General features: G+C 41.8%; 1 protein-coding gene across 2 annotated transcripts in view; it reads right to left on the reverse strand.

The window, feature by feature from the left end:
- Nucleotides 1–1,178, reverse strand: part of LOC148873856 (E3 ubiquitin-protein ligase RGLG3-like) — a 98,321-nt gene extending 97,143 nt beyond the window's left edge. The window contains exon 1 of one of the 2 annotated variants that reach the window (XM_088963637.1): nucleotides 805–1,178. The gene's annotated coding sequence lies outside the window, so the exon portion shown is untranslated. The remainder of the gene's footprint in view (nucleotides 1–804) is intronic. The other variant, XM_088963636.1, reaches the window with a different exon arrangement.
- Nucleotides 1,179–16,755: the final 15,577 nt, after the last annotated feature.

The raw sequence follows: 16,755 nt of genomic DNA on the forward strand, positions 1-16,755 counted from the left end.
CGTTTCCCATTCAAAATAATTTAAATGATCATTTCAAATCAACGAGAACCAAGCATGAACCAGAAAAAGTTGATATAGTCAATCAGAACAAATTAGCTTGCCAGGGTCCAAGTGCCAAACAGCCACCAACTTTTAACAATTGAGTTCCAAGAAGAAGAAGAAAATGATTTCTTCACATATCTCTCTTTTCAATCAAACTGCAAGTGGAGAGATTTCTTCCGCAGCCTCCAAATCCACTGTAAATTCTTAATCTTTTGTTACTTCAATAGCAAGAAAACCATAAAATCCACCCAAGAGTTCATTTCAAGTAACTTTTACTTTCTGTGAATCTTATATCCACAATTAAATGGTCAAGCAACGCAAATGCACCAACGAACAGAAGAGGAAAAAAAAGAAAGAAAACCAGGAAAAGAATTCTAGTTGAAACATTGAATCTATAAATCTCCACTAGTTTAAAATTTGAAATTTAGTTCTTAATTTGTTCTCCCTTAGCCTACACTGAGATTCTATTATGGCCTTATAAACAATTCTCCACTGGTTCAAAGAGGCCCCAGCAATTTGAGGCACAAGGAAGGTTAATTCCCTCCAACCCATAACGTCAACTACAAAAACAAACAGATATATAACTAAAACAACATTAAAAAAAATGAAGTTCAACAAAAAATCTGAATGAAATAACAGTTACAGTCTTGAATTTAGAGACACAGATATATGAAAGACGAATGAACAAAAAGAAATTAAAACACTGAACAGAGATAAATTTATTATAAAAATAATAGGAAGGGAGAAAACCATGAACTTCACCTTCTCGAATTTGCACTTGCAGAGGTGGGCTGGCTATTCCATGAATCTTTCGTTCTTTCCCGTAAGAAAAGCCAAACTACTTTTAGAAGTCATAGACGTATCATCATCCTGATCCACCTCTGCGACATTTTGAGTTGGCATGTGAAAAAGTTTGGCTGTGTAGGAGCTTCTCCCGGTTGACACGATACCACCACTCAATTCCTGGTTTGTATTTTCAGTTAAGGATTATTGCTTGTAAATACTCTTTTACCCCTTAACCATGGTTACGTGTGTCATGCGCAGAAAGCTCCCAAGCAGCCAAGTTTTTCTAATATTCTCCTCGATATAGGTGCCTCAGACACGCATCTCTCCGCATTAAAAAATTCATGGAATATAAGATTTTCGAGAAGGGTTGGTACGTTTTCTAAGTAGGGTTGGACCCGTGGACCGATTGGTACTTGGTAGGTCAAATTTAATATCGGATTCGGTGGGTTAAGTTTTGGGATCGGATTCGGTGAGTCTGACTGCTTTCACTCTTGATGTGCAATTGTGCAAAGTGTTGACCCGGAACCGGGCCAGTGTTGATGTTTTCTTATTGGATCAAGAGTCAAGACCGGGTCTACAATGATAGATCCAGACCAGACCGGGTCGACAATGATAGTCAATAGTCTGGTCTGGATCTATCATTGTAGACCCGGTCTTGACTCTTGATCCAATAAGAAAACATCAATACTGGCCCGTTTCCGAGTTCCGACCTAGTAACCTAGACCCTATGCTTATCCTGAAACAAGACTGATCCAAGTAGATGAGACCCTAACTTTCTTATATCTTGTATAAAATGACAATTGTAAGCATCTATATTTATCTACATATCTGTATTATATATATTTTGTAAATATATTATATCATATTATATACGATAAAATTTGTTTTTATATCATATTTTGTAAATATATTATATCATATTATATATAAGATCAAAATTGTTTTTGCTTATATATTATATTATATCGATACTTTTGTTGGTTTTTTATGAGGGGTGATTTGGTCCTCTAATAATATCACAACACGTGGCATCGTTGAACGATAGAGTGACACCTCGGTACCATGAAAGCAAACTTCAGGAGCACTTCGAACAGCACCTCGAACCCACCTCGGCATTAACTTGGCAGGCCAACCTTTGAGTAGCTCAAATCTGGTTAGTGACCTACCCGATGTGGCGGGCGACCTCCTCCATAGCGACCTACGCATGCATGTCTTCGGACAGCATGTTAACGAAGCTGATCTTCGCCTCACCCATTTCGAACAGAGCCAAATAAGCATTATCAACTTGCGTGAAGTCCGTCTCTAAGTGCAAAACCACCTCCGGATCAAACGGGCAAGAGATCTCGGACACGCTTTGTGAGGCTCACGATAGCTTGCCTATATAAAGGCCTCAACTTCAACCTCACAAGGTACGCACAATTTAGCTCTCACAGGCTATAGCTCTCTAGTTTTCTTGCTATCAAACATTAGTTCGCTAACTTAAGCATTGGAGTGCCAACCCTAGGTAAAGCAACCTAGACACTCTGATCACTTCTTTCTTGTTGCTAAACTAGGGAAGCTGGTAGATCGTGCACCATCAATTGGCATCGCCTATGGGAAACGCTACACAAAAACCTTATTCTCACACACTCTCTCTCTAATTACAAGCTCAATGGCATCTTCCAGCAACAACCCCTTCGACAACGCATGCATTGACAGAGCAGTCACAAGGGGGCAGGACTAGCACACCGTGCACACTGAGGTCCCTTCTATCACTATCGAGCACTTCACTGTGCCCCTAACCCTACCAAGCATCCTTACCATGTAGAATCCAAATCTCCCTCATCCCACCATGAACGTGCCTCTTCCAACAATCGAACCCTCCACAGTTCCCATTGGGATTGATGGCTGCCAGTTTCACCAGATGGTGCAATTTGTCTGCGGGATAAACCCGTAGATGAGAATGTTAGAAGGTCATTTTGCGACAATAGCAGGGATGCAATAGCAGTAGCAGCAACAACACCAACAACATCAAGATGTCGGCCAATACGTGAACTAGAATCAACAGCCTGGTGACCAAAACCATAACCAAGTACCAGACCCACCTCACCGTCATGACGATACGAACTAGGTTTCCACTATGGAATCGACCCAAGTTGTGATGTCCGAGGCCACAAGCTCCACTAAGGGGTCCAGGAGAAGGCATCGTAGACATGTAAACCGCAATGTAGGAAGGAGCTACCTTGTCCCGAATGACAACGAGGAGGCAGAAAAGAAAGAAGAGGAGAAGAAAGAGACGAGCCAGATCGGCACCTCATCAACACAGCCGGTGACTTGCACTTCGCCACTGGCCATTGAAATCCTCATAGCCCCACAGCCTAAGGACTTCAAGGCCCCTAGCCTAGAATCTTATGACAAAACAACCAACCCGGTCGACCACCTCGAGAGATTCCAGGCTCTGATGTAGCTATATGGGGCAAACAACATGAGCCTTTGCATTGCCTTTCCAACCACCTTCCAGGGCACAGTTCAAATGTGGTACTCGGGACTGCCCGTTGGATCAATTAAGAGTTGGAGCCAGTTCGCCAACCTCTTCACCACTTCACTTTGCAACTAGCAAGCAACATCCAAAGTCAGCGGCTTGTCTTCTGAACGTGGTTCAACAACCTAATAAAAAGCTTTGGGACTACATCAAGCGGTTCAACCTAGAGCGACTTTAGATACCCAACCTCAACCTAGCCGTATAGCTCATCGTGGAGTTCAATGACGTCTAACATCTTGACTTGCACTAGGAGGTCGAGTTGAACCCTTCGGCCTCTATGAAGGAGTTCCTCAACCAGGTCGCCAAGTTCATGAAGGCCAAAGAAGCGCTCAAGTCTCGGTTAGAGTCGAGTGAAAAACGAAAGAGATCAGAAGACGAGCTAGGGAGCAACAAGCAGAGGCACAACAGGTCCCCTTGTAACCGGTGTAGTAGGTCGTCTTGGAGAAGAAGCAGGTCCCCTTACAGAGGTAGCAGATCCTCAGGCTGGTTCTCGCACCCCTCCCATTTAGAACCGTAACTACACTGCACTGAACAAAAAGAGGGGAGAAATCCTGATGTAGATATAAAGACAGTCGAGTATGTCAAATGGCCACCTCGGATGAGAGGGGACCCCACTAGTAGAAACCCAAATAAGTACTGCCATTTCTACCAGGACATCGGCCATGACATAAAGAATTGTCGTAACCTCAAGGATGAGATCGAGGAGTTGATCCACCGAGGTTACTTGAAACAATTCATCAAGTAGGAAGACTGACACCGACCTACTGGCCATCTAAGAGAAGTGTTAGAGTAGTTGAGTAGGGACCAGCCTCCACGAGACCCACCACTAGAAAAGCAGCCCATCTGTGGAGTAATGAACATGACCACGGGCGGGTCCATCGTGGCAAGATGCAGTACACCAACCGAGAAGAACTCAGTTCGGGAGCTTGTGCATGAGGAGGAGAATCTAGAGGAAGTAATCTACTTTACTGAGGATGACGCTTGCGGGATCCAATATCCACATGATGATGCCTTCGTGGTCAAGTTAGTGATAAATGACTTCGAGGTAAAGTGGATTCTGGTTGACTCTGGCAGTTCGACAGATATCATCCTCCTGGAGGTATTCGAGAGGATGGAGTTGGAGAGGAAGGACCTGCCATCAGCTGACATCCCCTTGGTCGGCTTTAATAGAGAAGTAGTGTGGCCTCTAGGGAAAATAGGAGTACTAGTGACAGCAAGCTCAACACTAAACCAAGTGCACTTCTACTACAACTTCCTAGTGGTTACAACTCACTCACACTACAATGCTATCTTGGGCCAACCGATCCTACACACCCTCAGAGTCATGGTGTCAACCTACCATTTATCGATGAAAATCCTGGCAGACTATGGAGTTGGAGTGGTGTGAGGTGATTAGATCGGGTCTCAAAAATGCTACGTGGCCGCGCTAAAAGGGAAAGGAAAGTAGGTTGTCGATGTCGACTTGGAGCCACCCCGGATAACGGTGATGAGAGAGCTAGCCCCACGGAGGACACCGTCCTGGTGCTGGTCTAAAATACTGACCCCACGAAGATGGTGCTGGTCGGAGCCTAACTCAAGGAACCATTGCGCTCTCAACTAGTAAGTTTTTTAATTAATAATTTAGATATTTTTGCTTGGTCGATAACAAAAGTGCCTGACATAGACCCCTCTGTCATAACTCATAGGCTGAATGTTGACCCTTTAGTCAGACCAGTCTGATAAAGGAAGAGGAACCTCACCCAGGAGCGGTGGAGGGTAGTAGACGATGAGGTAGGAAAGCTCCTCGCAATAGACTTCGTTAAAGAGGTCCAATATCCATTGGATTGTAAATCCAATGCTCATGAAGAAAGCCAACGGCAAGTGGCGCATGTATGTTGACTACACTGACCTCAATAGAGCCTGCCCAAAGAATAACTATCCATTCCCTATGATAGACCGACTGGTAGATGTGGCCTCAGGGTTCGAGTTGTTGAGCTTCATGGATGTTTACTCTGGCTACAACCAAATCTAGATGGGTCCAGCCAACAAAAAAAAATAGCTTTTGTAACTGAAACAGGCTTGTACTGTTACAAAGTTATGCCCTTTGGTTAAAAAAAAACACTAGGGTGACCTACCAACGTCTGGTAAGCAAAATATTTTTTGATTTGATTGGAAATAAAATAGAAGCTTATGTTGATGTTATGGTTGTTAAAACCTAGTTTTTGATCTTTTTAATTTTTTACCTAAATTATGTTTTTAACATTCTAAGAAAATATAACATGAAACTCAACCCGAACAAGTGCATCTTCGGGGTCACGTCAAGCAGGTTCCTCAGGTACATAGTGAACCGACGTGGCATTGAAGTCAACCCGAATAAAATTTAGGCCATCCTAGATATGAGACCCCCTAAGTCGATTAAAAAAGTTCAAAGGCTAACAAGCCCGATAGCAGCTCTGAACCAGTTTATGTGTAAGTCGGCTAGGTAGTGCATTCCGTTCTTCAAAGCCATAAAAAAGAACAAAGACTTCAAGTGGAACGAAGACTACTAGCTTGCATTTGATGAGCTAAAAGGGTACCTAAGTTTACCACCCTTGCTAACAAGGTCAGAACCTAGAGATGAGATAAAGCCCTACCACTCTGTGAGTAACGAGGTAATCAGTTCGGTTCTAATTCGTCAGGTGGACAGGGTGCAACGACCTGTTTACTACGTAAGTAAAGTCTTGTACGTCGTTGAGACTAGGTACTCGAACATCGAAAAGCTAGCGTTCTCGCTAGTGCTAACGGTCATAAACTGCACTCTTACTTTCAAGCCCATACCATTGTAGTCTTGACTGGTTGACCTTTAAGGCAAGTCCTTTAGAAGTTCAAGGTCATGGAAAGGTTAACAAAATGGGTTTGAGCATTGTAGTCTTGACTAGTTGACATTTGGTTTGAGCCATGCCTAGCAATTAAGGCCCAGGTCCTAGCAGATTTCATCATCGAGTGCTTATTCAGCACGTAGGCCCCTGATATTGTCGAGCCCATGGCCACTTCAGAGGCATCTACTAGTGCGGTGCTCGATCCGACTTGGAACAAGGAGCCCTAGATCCTTCATGTGGATGGCTCATCTAACCAGCATGCAAGCGGAGGTGGACTAATCCTATATGGACCTGGCAAGGTGAAGTTGGAGTATGCTCTCTGATTCACATTTCAAGGTTCGAACAACGAAACTGAGTATGAGGCGCTGATAGATGAGCTATCATTGGCAATGGATGTTGGCACAAAACATCTCGTGGTGTGCAACAACTCCCAACTAGTGGTGAATCAAGTGAATGGGAAGTATGAGGCCTAGGAGCGGGTCATATTTGCCTACCTGGCCAAGGTTAGAGAGCTCCTGCCCGACTTTCACTTTTGGTATATGCAACAAGTTTCGAGGTCTAAGAACACCGAGACCGACATGCTCTCGAAGATGGACAGTGCAACAAACATCACGAAGAGAATAGTTTACATTGAAGACCTACCATGACCTAACATAGAAAGGGTGGAAAAAGAGGTCGCTCTTGTTTTTGCTACGGAACCAAGCTGGATAGACTTACTCATTGACTATCTTCACCACGGGACCCTACCAATAGAATGTAGCATAGCTCGGAGGGTAGAGCAGTAGTTAGCTCGCTATGTTATCATTGGTGAGTAGTTGTACCACAGGTCGTTCACGCTCATCTATTTGTGTTGCTTGCTTCCAATAGAAGCTTACCAGGTGTTATGTGAGATCCATGAAGGTCTTTGCAGAAGACAATTGGGGGAAGGGGGGGCAGGGCACTAGCCCAGAAAACCCGCCACCAACCTGGCTACAACTAACCCACAATGAAAGTGGATGTTATGGAGTTAGTTTGGAAGTGCAACAAATGTCAATGACACGCTAGCATACCACACCAACCCGCCACCAACCTGAGATACCTTACTAGCCCGTAGCCATTCACAAAGTTGGGGATAGATATCCTTAGTCCCTTCCCACTTGCGATCGGGTAGAGGAGGTTCTTAGTGGTTGCAGTGGACTATTTTACTAAGCGGGTGGAAGTCGAGCCGTTGGTGTCAATCACAACATGGAACGAGCAGATTTTTTTTTCTAGAGGAACACCGTCTACAGATTCAAACTCCCCAGTGTGTTGATATCAGACAACAAGAATTAGTTTGAAGAAATCAAGTTTCAGAACTGGTGTGCCGAGATGGGAATCCAACATAACTTCGCTTTAATGGCCCACCCCATGCGAATAGTCAGGCCAAAGTGACGAATAGGGCAATCTTTTGCGAACTGAAAGCCTGACTTTCCCAAACTAAGGGCTTGTGGGTAGATGAGTTACCAGTGTTCTATAGGCCTACCAAACTACCATCCTGATGGCAACCGATGAGACTCCTTTTAACCTGACGTATGGGGTAGAGGTTGTCATCCAATCCGAGATTGAAGTGCCAACCTTGTGGTCTGAGATGTATGATGAGGAGGCTAATGAGGATAAGCTACAGACTAACTTCGACCTAGTGGAGGAAGTTCATGACTTAGTTTACATTCAGACCATGGCATACCAACAATGAGTAGCTCAGTACTATAACGCCCAAGTTAAGAACACTAGCTTCAATTTGACGACTTGGTACTCAGGAAGGTTATGGTACCTAAGCCCAGCATGGGAAAGCTAGATCCAAATTAGGAAGGCCCCTATAGAGTACTCAAGGTGATCGGCGAAGGCATGTATAAGCTTGAAACGTTAGAGAGGAGGTAGGTACCATGTGCATGGAACGTTGATAACCTAAGAAAATACTACCTATGAGCTCAGAAGTTTCAAGCTACGTCTGCAAGAGCAAAGGTATAGACTACTCGCTACGATGACCTGGTCAAACTGTGAAATGAACAAGGGGAAGCCAAACCACTTTTAACTCCATATGTCGACCATGGAAGACATCGGAAGTTCAGTAACTCGACAGTGCTTTTACTTAGTTAAGGAGATGCACAGTTTGGCAGTGTTTTGACTTAGATGAAATCGCAAGTTTAGTTGATTTGTCATCTAGGCATTGGTGCACCTCGGCAACCTCGACTCACGTTTTAACACTTAGCCTATTTTCTAGAGATAGAAAATAGAAGGTGAGAAAGGGGAGCACGATATATGCAAAAATCCAATTCTATTAAATAATAAAAGAAGTACATCATTACTCAAAAAAATAAGAAGAAAGAAATAGATATTTATGAAGTTGTTGAGCTCGAAGGCTCGACGTACAATATATACAAGGGGTCCAAGAAAAGAGGTAAGAAGTTCAAATATTTCCTGGCTCCTCAACGCCCACATCATCAACTCCATTGGTGTTGGTACCAGCTTCACCAACCACACTGCCCTTGACGTCCTCAACAACCTTGTCTTCCCCCTTAGAGTCAGGCTCCTGGTCGACCCAAGTCATCATTTCATCGGTGCACGTCGAACTCTTTAGCTTGGTCAACTCGAAGTTGGGGCAAATTGAGGCCACCAACATTCAGCATGGCTCGAAACCCCGACAAAAGGCACCTATCCTAAACTCCTTCCTCTCCTTCAAAAATTCAAGTGAGGTCTTGAAGTCTTTGATAGCTCGGACCTCGAGAGCACGAATGTCGTTGAGGAGTTTCCCCTATAGCCCTACAAGCTCGGCCTCCTTCTCTCGTAACTCATGGCCCATGTTCTCTAGCTCGTTGATCAACTTCTTTCTCGATTGTGCTCGCCATGTCGACACTATGACTTTGTTCCTGAACAATCTCAGCCTTTGAGTAGTGGTCGAGTCGGTTAGCCCATTCCAAGCGAGATCAGTTTTCCATTGCCTCCTCTTTAAGAGCCTAGGTCCTTGCAATTCCCCTCTCAGCCTGACCCAACTATGCGTGGGCCATGGTGTTCACTTGAGAAAAAAAATAGTGTATTAGTTGAAGGGATGAGATATCCATCGTATGGATGCCCAAATCTTGCGGAATAGAATGAGCGAATTTCAAAAATTTCTCTCTATCCTATTGGGAATCGTATTCCCTATTTTAGAGAAAACATATTTTTCAAGGATCAATCTTGAACCAAGAACCGAACTAGATCTGAACAAAAATAGTAGGAGAGGGATATACCTGATACAAAGAAATAGTATCTCCCAATGGAGGTGTTCACGCCCAAAGAAAGAACAAAAAACTGCTCCCACTGAAGATGGCATAGTACAGGATGGAGTAGAATCAACAGCGTTCTTCAAAAGAACCAAATCCTTCGCAAGAGTCAGCTGGATGGCACGTGAGCACTACTTCCAATCAGCCCTTTCACAAAGGACTGATATTAAGATCCAATCTTGATCACTTCCACTGAGTAAAGGAGATCGAACTAGCAGATATGGCGGCGGCAGGAAGGAGGCGGCAAGAAAGAATTTAGCGTAGTGATGCTGAATTCTCTCTTCTGTGTTTTCAGCTCTGAAGAGGATGTAAATGTGAATCTCTTCTAAAGGTTGCCGCCCCTTCCTCCTTTTATAAGCTTAAAGAGACCAGCTTCTAATCCCATTAGAAGTTGCTAATCCAAATCATATTTAAATCAGAATTCCCTTTAAGTGATAAGAGTAAACCATTATCTTATCTATAGATTAGATAAGCTCCCTCCTAATCCTATTAGGAGGTTTCTAGATCTGAATCACATTCAGATCTGGACTCTCTGAGTTGATAGGGTTAACACCCAATCCTATATGCTAATCTAATATCAGAATTCGCTCTTTATTTAACTGATCAAATCAACCCAGTTCAGAATGGGCTTTAGGCCCAATAAGGTTATGTGCTCACTTAGCCTTCCAAATTGCTACCCAGTTGGGCTTCCTTGTATGGCATGGGACCCAAACATTGATCTGCACATCAGCCACATGGGTTCAGCCCAGCCTTTGTTACAAGGCCTGGCCGAATACACTGTTATGGACAGTGCACCCCCTGAAGCCCATCACATGGGCTTTATGGGCCCAACACTTACCCTAAGTGGTCCTTAGGCCAAGCCACCTTGTAACACCCAGGGACTGTGGACAGATGCAAGATTAACCCATCAGGTATTACCCTCAATGGCCTTACACTTAACCTCTCTGCCCATAATGATCAAACACTGCCCAACAGTGCTGCACTCTCTACTCACATGGATCCCGGGAATTAAAACCTTTTGCAAACATTTAGAAATCGTAATATATATACTTTTATATCTCATATAAAATATATTTTGCAAAACAAATCTCAACGATTGAAATCGGTTGCCGGTAGTCTTGGTTTCCATAAGAGAGAGTGCATCCCCAATCATTACCTTTGTCTGACAAAGAGGCTGATCCTGTCACTATGATCACTCACTCAGATGAATTCTTAGACTGTCCCAACATACCCAGGTTTTGACCCTCGCTAAGGATCTCACTGATTGGCATATCAAAGACAGCTCAATCCGACACTTAGTGCAGTATTATAATCGAGTCTAGGGGTCAGGTGTAACTTTCTAGTTTTGCCCATCAATCTCCAAGGTCCAGGGCAATACTGAAAATCTAGTCCGATTCATATATTCAATTAATCCTACATTGCATGTACCTCAGGTCTCACCCTAGTGGCAGAGACATGCCACCCCAACTGACTTTGCGGCATATCAGTGTCAGCCTTATCAGGATAGGTCTCCCCAGACCGACCCACTGGCTGTGAATGTTCTAAACCAACACAAGTCTCGTAAGTGTCCGATTTAAGGGTATTAGACAAAAACACACCATAGGAACATGAATCAAATATGCACTTTATTCATTTACAATAAATGTCATAACTACAAAGGAAGAGGTTGGACACATACCACTAGAAGGCAACGCATAAGCTTCCCACCGAGCTCACCAGGACGTGATTCATGGAGCTCCGTGACCTCTTCTAGAAAGACGATCTCCTTGCTCTTTACTAGGGCAGTCCGAAAGTCCATGATGGTACGTCTCTCCTCAATAACGTCCCTGGCGTCTGAAGCAGTGGTCACCCCAGCCTCGTGTTGTGGTAGGGGCTCTTCAGAAGTCCGAACAGCCTTGGGTTCTAGCAAGGTCCTCTCTGTCTAGTCTTCCTCAATGAGGTCTACTACCGGCATGGCTTCAACTGCACTATGCCCAACAAGCTTGGAAGCAATGACTTGAGGAGCCTCTTGAGGAGTCACCTTCCTCTTCTTTCTCTTCATAGCTTGGAACAGCCCGAAAGTTGGCACGCCTGACATGTTTTCTACATGAGAAGTCAAAGGATAAGTCAAAACAAAAGAGGGAAAGGAATATGCCAAAACCTAAAACGATGACCTACCTAGAGGACTCAGCCCGACCTGGATCAACTTCTCCTCGGCCAAGAATTCACTTAGCTCCAATGTCCTATCCATTAAGAGCTGCACCCTTATCTGCATCCGCTTACTCAATGTATCCTCCCCGGTGTCCCTAGTTTCCTCTCTCTAGGCCAGTGGGAACGACCATCCACCACTCCGGTCAAGGAAGAAATACCTCCTCTTCCAGTCTTGAACCTTGGAGGGAAAGCCGTGCAACAACTTACATCTAGAGTGGTAGGAGGGATTTTGCTTTATGTGGTATATGCCGACAAAGGTCTTGACATATAAAGGGAAGCCGACATGGTGATAAGAGATGGTGCCAACCAGAGTCCTAATGGAATTAGGGTGAAGTTAACCTAGGTTGACGTTGCAATAGTTCAACACCTTGGGAATAAGTGGATGAAAGGGGAACTGAAGACCCGCCTTCAAGCCTTGAAGACAGTGACCTCATTTTCATCATGAGCCCACAGGTACTATCCAAGGGGAAGGGAATATCTGGATTGGTCCGGTATCCTATATCAATTTACAAGCTTGTAAATGTCCCTGACAACTAGTTTGATGGGACTGAACTCGGATTTAGTCTTAGGTGGACGATAGGAGGATGAGGCTCTCTTATGGGAACCTCACCATTCTTGAGTCGAGGACCCCTCATCGGCTTGGTAGGATGGGCCCATATCTTCCCCAGACTCAACACTAGACATGATAAAAGCAAAGAACAGAACCAAGGGAAGATGACTCACCTCACTGACTACACCGATGACTTCGAAAATGCCAAGCTCTGTGATCTCACTATGCACTAGAACTCCAAAGTTAGGGACAAGGGAAATGGGCCCCCGATAGTTCTATTTATAGATAGTTGTGCCAAGCTATTGGTGGTTCAGATAGATTGGTTCCAAAGGTTCACAAGGATGTGACGGTTCGTATTCTGAGGCGAAATTGATTCATCGCATCTTTGACGTCCGTGGGACCTAATGGTTCACAAGGATGTAATGCAACCTCGTTCTCAAGCCGGACCGATCAAGTCAAACCCAACCCCAAGCCATTGGCCGAACTGTGGTCAAAACTAGAACTCGGACCAAACCACATTGGGTTAATAATACTCCCTCACTGAGCTGGTCACATCGGACTCGGGAGTGGGGGAGAATTGATGAGGGGTGATTTGGTCCTCCAATAATATCATGATATTTGGCAACGAGGAACAGTAGAGTGACACCTCGGCACCATGAAAGTAAACTCCAAGAGGACTTTGGACAACACCTCACACCCACTATGGCATTACCACGGTAGTCCAACAAATGAGTAGCTCAAATATGGTTAGCGACCTACCTATGTGGCGGGTGACCTCCTCCATAGGTGGGTCATCGTCCTCGATTCCCTTGGGATCACGATGCCACACCTATGGAGCTGATCTTCGCCTTGCCTATTTCAGATGGAGCCAAATAAGTGCTATCGGCTTACGTGGAGCCCGTCTCTGGGTGCGAAACTACCTTCGGATTAGACGGGCCAGAGATCTCGGACACACTTCATGAGGCTCATGGTAGCTTGCCTATATAAAGGCCTCTCACCTTCAACCTCACAAGGTACCCAAGATTTAGCTCTCACAAACTCTAGCTCTCTAGCTTTCTTGCTATCAAATATTAGTTTGCTGACTTAAGTATCGGAGTGCCCACCCCAAATAAAGCAACCCGGACACTGATCACTTCTTTCTTGTAGCTCGACTAGGCGACCTCACCAGCCCAACATCTAAGTTGTCCTCTAGTAGGAAACTGTCAGATTGTGCACCATCAGTTTTTATACAAGCTATAAAAGTCAAATAGTAATTTTTAATAGTATCATATCATGATTAATCTTTAAATCCATTAAATGTTTCAAGACATTAAGTGGAGTAAAAATTAAAATCCAAAATTTTTCCTCTTTTTTTTACCCCTTTATTTTGTACATGTGCATGTCACAAGCCCTTACACTTGTTTTATATTAAATCATTATAGGTAATCCAAAAAAATGTTGGGAAAAACTTTTTTATGTTTTATAAAATGTACATATATTTTATATATTGTATGTGTATTTACATAATCCTGCCCATGACTCGATAGTTCAATTGGCCACTCATCGTCCTTTTGATTAAGGATGTGCACTATGGAAATAACAACTTCTAATCGTGGTAAATGTTTGTGAATTTGCTTATGCATCTCCACCACAACTAGCCTACTAATGCCCACGTCACTTGGCACCTCCTACAAATTAGGATTTATTTTCATGTTTATTTTGAATTTTCTTCTTTTATTAATGGAAGAACTGGGATCTTAGGTGATGTTTGGCATCAATGATGATTTTCTACAAAGCGAAGCCATGTAGGGTCCACATCAGAATTTGAAGAATTAATGATTTTTTTCTTCTTTAGTTGGTCGATTATGTCGATTTCTGGGAAATTAACCAAAAATCGATTATTGACATAATCGGCCTTTTCGGGGATCACCTTTTTTCTGGTAATTTCTTGATTTTTAACTGATTCCAATTTTTTGAGGATGACATGGTATCCAACATGGCAATGAATAATAACTCTAATACAAAATAATCGGCCCTTGAAAATCAATAAAAACTGACTCAAAGCTGATTTTTCCATGGCATAAATGATGTCAAACAACAAATTTTGATGATTTTTCAAAAATCACTAATTCCAGAAATCATCATCAATGGGAACATTAGAGGATCAGGTTAGGGTCAAGGAAAACTCATAACGAATTCAACCCATTGACATCCTTAGTTATACGCCCTTCATAGAAGAGTGGTGGCCCTTCACACCTTATCCCTATTTGTTATGGCCTATGATATACTTTGTTGACTCCTTAAGGTGTTAAAATAGAAAGTATATATATTTGAACACATTGGGTTCATATATGATGTTAATTCATCTCTCTATAAAAAAAATTTGAAGCAAATATAAAAGGAACTATCCCTCCAAGACAATTCTTATTAGGGTTAAAGAGTCTAAAGGATTGTTTGGAAAGATAGTTGAATTGAATGGCTTGTAGTCTTCTCTTTTAGTGGACAAGTCATGAAGTGGGCATCATCATCATCATCCAAGGCCTTATCCCAACCATATGGGCTTGACAACATGAATAATGCATATTTAGCCATTCCATTTTGTTTTATGCCATATCCAATGTTATATTATGGAAACTTAAATTAATGCCATATCCATTGTTAAGTAGGCAGTGAGCTCCTTAATGGCCGAATGACTAGCACAATATATATCTGGCCCAACCCTCCATAGAATAGGCTTTTTTAGGCCCAATTAGCTCATCATGTCCTTACAACATTTTATGATTCTTTATAAGAGTTCTAGGTATGTTTCACATCTTTGAATATGTTATGCATGAAACATTGTTCATGCCCAACAAAATTAACTAATTACCCACTTGTGTTGTTACTAATATTTTGCATGAAATAAGAGACCATAAAACTAGGGACACCATAATGCCAACTTTACACTTCCTGCTTTTGTCATTAAGGATGTGTTGACAAAAGTTATGTTTGGTAAGAGTTCAAACCTTGAACCATTGTAAATATATGCTCTACTTCAGTTTTACACCCATTTGGTAAGAGCATGAAATTACATCAGTAATAGATGCAAATTTGTAAACGTGTCAAGGTTTGTATTGAAAACAATATCAAATTTTGCTTCAAACAAATAGAAGCAAATTTTGCTATCATTAGGGGTGGAAATGGATCAGATCATGATCCGATCTGATCCAAGATCTAATCCTATTTTGTCGAATTCAAATCTCTCTAGTTCGGATCTTCGAATTGGATCGGATAATAGGATCCAATCAGAAGTCATACCAGATTTGGATCACCCCTTATCCTATCCAAGAAGATCTGATCCAATATATATGTTATTTATTTATTTATTTATAAATATATTATTTATGTTACATTTTTATAAATTTATTATATTATTCATTTTTTATAAAAACATGTGTATATATATATGTTCAAAATAGTTGAAAACATACTTGTATTTTTTGTTTTCTTTTATTTTGTTGAATTCAAATCTCTCTAGTTCGGATCTTCGGATCGGATCGGATAATAGGATCCGATCAGAAGTCATACCGGATTTGGATCACCCCTTATCCGATCCAAGAAGATCCGATCCAATATATATATGTTATTTATTTATTTATAAATATATTATTTATGTTACATTTTTATAAATTTATTATATTATTCATTTTTATAAAAACATGTGTATATATATATATGTTCAAAATAGTTGAAAACATACTTGTATTTTTTTGTTTTCTTTACTTAAATTGTTTTATTTTATTTTTCTTTTAATATATTTTTTTTAAATCATATTGGATCAGATAAGATTTGGAGACCCAATGGTCTCATCGAATTTGAATTCAAATCCATGTTTATGAGATCCAATCGGATCGAATCTCCCCTTAACAGTGTCGATCAGATTTGGATATACCCTTATTTGAATTGGATCTGATCCGTTTGCATCCCAATCTGTCATTCTCTATCAAAGAAAACAAGCAATTCATTTGCTTCCATTCTTGAATTAGTTTTGCATAGCCCTTTGGAGAAAAAGGAGAACAACTTCTTTTGATTTCTGACCTATGAAATCTACCATTAGCGACATCAAAAACTGTGAATCCAACCATACTTTTAGTGAATCTTGTGACACTAACTAAGATTTGAGCTATCAATTTCTTCTTCTTCCTTAGAAAAACTCCATACAATGGTAATCTCTATTCTTGTTTACAAGTTGTACTACCTTTGATCTTGCAAATTTGCTTTCGATTTCAAAATACAACCTCCCTTAGTGATTGATTTTGGTTTAATTTTTTGATTTCAAGTTGCCTACCCATTTGAAGCGAGACTCAACCCTATTCTCTAGAGCCATTACAAAAAATTTCTTCTTCTTGGAACATTTGAAGGAAAAACGTTAATTAGTTGTAGATCTGATTCCCATCTTATCCCTCATTTTTTTTTTCAAGTTTGAGAAAGTAACCTTGTGCATCTCTTTTTTTTTTAGATCTGGTTCCCATCTTATTCTCATTTGAAATTGTTCAATGCTATATAGGTTATAGGAAAAAGTTTTATAACCTT

Source organism: Nelumbo lutea, chromosome 1 (genome assembly GCF_056320005.1).
Source record: "Nelumbo lutea isolate HS-2025 chromosome 1, American lotus-T2T, whole genome shotgun sequence".
In the NCBI taxonomy this organism is placed as follows: domain Eukaryota; kingdom Viridiplantae; phylum Streptophyta; class Magnoliopsida; order Proteales; family Nelumbonaceae; genus Nelumbo; species Nelumbo lutea.